Raw genomic sequence first — 6,000 nt, 5'->3', positions numbered from 1 at the left:
CAGTGGTTTATTTGTGAAATGCTTAGTTTTCATCTCAGTGGCTAAACTAGGCACACCTAGTGCCCAGAAACTGGACATATCCTGGTTTTCTCAGCCTCCTGGCATCTCAAGTGATCAACAGGGTTGAGGATGAGGAAAGAGATAACTTCTGGTAAACCAGGATGGGAACAGCACAGTTTTTCATTTGAGCTCAGCGCTGGCTGTTGAATGAGTAATTTACAAAGTAATGGGTAAGGCTTTGCAAATAAATGGAAAACCTGACTTAAATAAAATCCCAGTGGCCCTTGACCCCCTTTTACCCCAAAAGATTCTGAGGCTCTTTAAGATGCCTAAAATACACAGGATGCAGGAGGATTAGAATCTATTAGATTATCAAAAGAATTTGACAGAATTTCAGGTTTTGATGAGGGGATGAATGTAAAGTCTGTTTTGATGTTGTTATAGTTGTTTGTTCCTGTTTTCCGTTTTGTTTTTTTTTTAACTTTTCCCTGATTACTGATGAGATGGAGCATATTTTCCCAAGTTTTAGGCCATTAGGTTTTTTTCTTCTGAAATTATGAAATTGGCTATTCCCAGCCTTTGCTCATTTTATTTGACCTATTGATATTTTAGATTTTTTTTATATCAGAGACATGAATCCTTTATTTATGGAATATTTTATAATATTTTTAAGACAGCTGTAGCAAGCCCATGGAAATATTATTTTCTCCAAAAGTCATGTTAGGTTGTTACTATTTTCTGTCCTTGAAGAAGATGATGAGGGATGATAAATAGCATTTTGATTGCATAGAGTCATATCCTCGCAATCTCCGTGAATGAATGAGCTTGCATATATCCACTCTTTTCACTGAAGGAAGTGCCCCATTTGTGGTTCTAGACACCTCCCTTATCTTCTTTCTTTGGGGACTGCAGGTTGCTTGTGGCCACCCCAGCACTGAGCTCTTGGAAGAAAGACAAAAGGAGCTCAGGCCAGAGCCTACATTAAATTCAGTGTCTCTTAGTAAGAACCTTAGGGATGAGACAGAAAAACTGATGCGTGAGGAGACCTATAACTGCCAAAGCCCTCTTCGTCATTGGATCTCATCTCTTGAGCTCTTGTAGTAATAAATTTAGTGTAATCTCCATTTCACAAAGAGGGAAATTGAGTTTGGGAAGGGTATCTAAGGATATCTAAGTTTGCATGGCTAACGATTAGCAGGGCCAGAGTTGAAAACTCTGCTCTTCTAGTTCTAGATCTTTCCGTCTGCTCTTTGAGGGCAGAGGCTGGGTTTTGATGAACTGTTGTATACTCTGCTTCTGCTAGGACATCAGGTTACTAACAGGGCCACAAAATGTATTTTATAGTGTAAATTCTTTGTCCTATAGAAACTGCATTCACTTTCCCTACCATTAAACGGTGAGGGGATGGGGAGCAATGATAAGTAAATTATAAGTGAACTTCTCTATAATCTGATACCAGTCTGATTTTATACATATATATATATATATATATATATATATATATATATATATATAAAATCTGATAACAAGTCTGGTACTGATGTGCATCAGTAATTGTTATTTACACAAGAATCCCTTACTCAACACAAACACCCATGAATTGCATTTTAATATTAACAAGAGTAGTAATAATTATAATAGTTGCTTTTCCCCTTCCTCATTAACTGGTACCTGTACTAAGCCATAAAAAACTGTTCACTTCCCTCAAGTATACATTTTGACAACCATATTTTGTTCTCAGAGTGAAGAGACTTGGGCTACTGGCAGGGCCAGTAGATTCTGAATTTTTTATTATAATCCTCCCACAAACTGTTGCCCGATGCCCAGCTCTCTGAGGTCTCTGCTGACCCTGGGCCTACCCGCAATGCTGCACCCGAGACCCTGAATAAAGCCCAATGCTCAACCAAAGTTTCCAGAACCCATTCCTGCCAGGTCCCATCTTTCCATGGGAAAAATCCATCCAACCATCCAACCATCCACCCACCCACCCACCCATCCATTTTCTCTCTTTCTTTTGTCTGTTCATTCTTTTGTTCATTTTCACTTTCTTTCTTTCTTTGGAATGCCATCCTTCCATCTCATCTCGGCTTATGGAAAACCACATTAAGACTTGAATAAAATGAAAAATTAAAGTCTTTTCCAACTACAACCCCTTTCCCTTTGCATATAGAAATGGCACTCTATGATTTCTTGCAGCCAGCACACTATAGCAGCTGGTTGGGAATGTGTTACCTACCCTTGGAGTCTGCAGGAGCCTTGAGGGAAGGGGCTGAGAGCCTTCTATAAGCCTGAGCTGTGCTTGTGTTAATGGACTTGCTCCCTCCTTGGTAATGGTGAGAGTCATTGTCATGTTGTAAAACACATGCTATAGTTTCCTGCACATGAGAGATGCGGCCTCTGCTCAGGCTCTAAGCCACAAGTGATGACCACAAAGACATTTTGCCACACCTTTCTCATCACCTCAGCAGAAGAAACACTGATCCCAAAGGGTAGACAGTCATAGAGCATGCAGGGTCAGTCGAGTGCTCATTCATTTAACACATGTCTATGGAGCACCTTATATGTGCCAGACACTGTCACAAGGACTAGGATGGGAAAGTGAGGGAGTCTTATGATGCTAAGGGAACGTGGAGATAAACAATAAACCAAATAAGTGAGTAAAATACCCAGTGTGTTGAATACAAGAAGTATTATAAAGAAAAAATAAAGCAGGGAAATAGATTTAGTGATAAGATTAAATAGGGTGGTCAGAACAGGCCTTGTTGGGAAGGAGTATTTTGAGCAAAAGACCTGAGGAGGTGAGGAAGTGAGTCAGGCATATATCTAGAGACTGTTCCCTTGGGGCTGAGAAACAGCAAGTGCAAAGGCCCTGAGATGAAAGCAAGCGTGGTGTGTTTGAGGACAGGCAAGGAGGCCAGAAACACTGCTGTAGAGAGAGAAAAGAAAGGGTTATTGAAGTCTTGGGGACGCTGATCAAAGAGAGCTTTGTAGGTCATTTGGAGGACGGGCTTCTGCTCTGCGTAAGATGGAAAATTTAAGATGTTTTTTAAGCTAAGGAGAGATGTCATCTGATTTATGTTCTAAAAGAATCACTCAGTCTGCTCAGCTGAAAATAGGGGGATGGACTGGCAAAAAGAAACTGGCTAGAAAACTCCTACAGTAATCCTGCAGGGGAAAGTGGCATCTTGGACCAGAAGGAGAGCTGCCAAAGGGAGAGCCATGAAATTGACTCCGTACCCACTGATGGAGTAAAAATAGGGCTGGGGGAGAAAAAACTATCCAGAGGAGCCCCACAACAGCAGTTTGGGATGGACCTTTCCTGAGACGGGGAACATGCGGGAGAGATTTTTTTGTGGAAACACGTACGTGGAGAGGATGAATAGTTCAGTTTTAGCCATGGTAAGTTGGGGTGCTCATTGGACACGTGGAGGTATGCATCAGGCAGTTGGCTGAGTACACAAGTTTAAAGTCTGGGCAACAGGTCTAGGCCGGAGAGATAGATTTGAGATTCATCAGCAGGACTAATATTCCACCCTGCTCCCTGCCCCCTCCTCAAAACAGAGCCTAGTTGAGAAAAGACCCAAAGACTGAAACCTGGATATGGCAATGTTAAGGGAGTCTGATACAGAGAAGCTGTCACAGGACTCTGGGAAGACTTGAGGAGGAAGAACAAGAAAAGCAAGGAGACTGTGGTATCCTGGAAACACAGGAAGCAGGTATTTCAGGGGAACGTCATTATTGGATAGTGCATTAACAAGCTGGCCACAGCTTCTCATGAAAACACAACGGGCTGCTTCGTCATTTAGGACTTTACCAGGGAGGTTCCACATGGAAACACTGCATCTTTAAATAGCCTGTCAGAGGCAGGATGGAAAATGGAGAAAGGGAGTGATGTGCTGGCATCCTTGCAGCCTTCTTTTTTTCCATCGGCAGAAGTCCTCACCATGGGCATTACTTCCGGGTTGTACCACCAGCCCATCTAGAGAGCCCGAGGCTCCACAGATCCCACCAAAGCTGAGACTCCTGTGCCTCTGACCATGATGGGCCCGATGGAGGCTATGGACAGAGTCAGACCCCACCTGGGGAGAGATGAGAGCTGGATTGTGTAACCTTAAGGTCATTCTGGGCCATCACCAGGGTCTTTCTGGCCAGGAAGCAAAGCAAATGGTGTTCAGCACCATGTGGAGATGGAACACATCTGAACTGGGTTTGTCCCCATTGTGAGGGAGTAGGAAGCGTATTACAGCACTGCTGTGACTTTCTCAATTGTACCAAAACCAAATCCTCACTCAGGTTTCACACCCAGTCCATATAACAGCTCATTCACAATGCCTTCCAAAACCTTTCTTCCTCTGTCTTTCTTCCTCCCTTCTTTTTTAGTGCCCGCATCCGACAGTCAAGGACTTGATTTCAGAGTCCGGCATTTAAGGTTCCAGGTTGGGTTCTAGGAGCTACTACCCAGGTGAACTGATTAGACCATCTTTCCTACCAGTTCAATCATGAATAAGGTGGAGAAGATTCTATTTGCATATGGTGTCACCTGAAAAGATTAAATTGGGTTACAGCATGTGTCCGTCATCTTCTTTAATCTGTCCCTCATGTTTCCAGAACAGTGATAAGCCACTTAATGAAAATGTTGGACCTGAACAAATTAGAAAAGGAAAAAACAAACTACAAATCCTTTGCTTCAGATTCTTTTTGGAACTCAGCTAACCATAAATAAATAAATAAATAAATGCATGAAAGTAAATTACAAACCCAACTGTGTGCCTTGATCTGAACTATGTGTTTGACGTTAAAAACAGAGCCTGCCTCATTTAAAATGGAAATACAAAACATTGTGTGTGATTATTTTTCCCCCTGTTGAAGACAGAGCCATGGTCACAGAAATAATTTAATATACGGCATTGCATTTCCCCTGCAATTGTGCCAATGTCTATTACATGTTTCCAGAAGCTCCTGTTTGCTATGGTCCTTTGGCTACTACCTGGCTGAGGAGATGAATGTCTTGTCTGCCCCAGCAGCTCTGGCCAGGAACCCTCCACTGCTATGTGTCGTAGGTGGAAAAAGCCCCTGGATGATTTGCCCTGGGGTCCATGCTCTGGAGCCCTCCAGACCCCCAGCTCAGTATCTGTAGCTTATGTGCAAGAGTCAAGAGAATGAGGAAGATGTGAACGCAGGTGACGCACCCAAAACAGATTTAATAAAAGACCTGATTTTTTTTGGTGAAGTATTTCATGGGAATTGCCCTGGAGAGACCCCTGGAGCCAATGTGGGACATGGACAACCACAGGCAGTGAGCTGATGGTCTTTCCAGGCTGACTCCTGGTCTACACACAGGAAAACTTGAAAAGCGGAGTCCTCTCCCACCCACAGGCATTCTGCACCGGTATAAGAGTGGGCACTAGAAAGCACGCTGAGTACAGAAACTTGAATTCTAATTCGAATTTGCCCATCCATCCACTGCTACCTGAGCTAAGTCCGATTTCCTGTGTGGGGCTCAGAATTCCTATTTGTAAACTGAGGAACCTTGAATTTCTGAGCCCTCTGGTTATACTCTCGTACAATACTCTATCATTATGCTCTCTGCAGGGGAACACAGTGAGATATGGGGAAAGTGGCATTCAGTTGGGAGCCTCATACCCTTGTTTTCATCTGTTATAGTCTTTATTGCCATCTAGCTGTGTGATTTTACCCAAGCTGCCCCCTTCCTGAGCCTCAGTTTCCCCAAACATAAAATGAGGAAGGGACTGAGCAATCGATTTGCTGAGCTCTGTTGGGATGTCCTGGCATCCCGTTTCTCTCTACCCTGTTGTTGCACAGGAAGACTGTAGCCTATTCACCACGGGTCCCACACCAAAGGAGAAAGAAACCTGCAGAAATGTCCATCAGGTATTCACAGATGCTTCCTTTGAACCCCTTACCCCATTTTCTCGATGCTAGAACTTCTACTGCAGAGAGACAGGGTCAGCTCACTGTCCTAGCTGTAGGGATGGAGAG

Source organism: Meles meles, chromosome 11 (assembly GCF_922984935.1).
Source record: "Meles meles chromosome 11, mMelMel3.1 paternal haplotype, whole genome shotgun sequence".
Lineage (NCBI taxonomy): Eukaryota > Metazoa > Chordata > Mammalia > Carnivora > Mustelidae > Meles > Meles meles.
Note: the sequence above shows the minus strand (reverse complement) of the source record.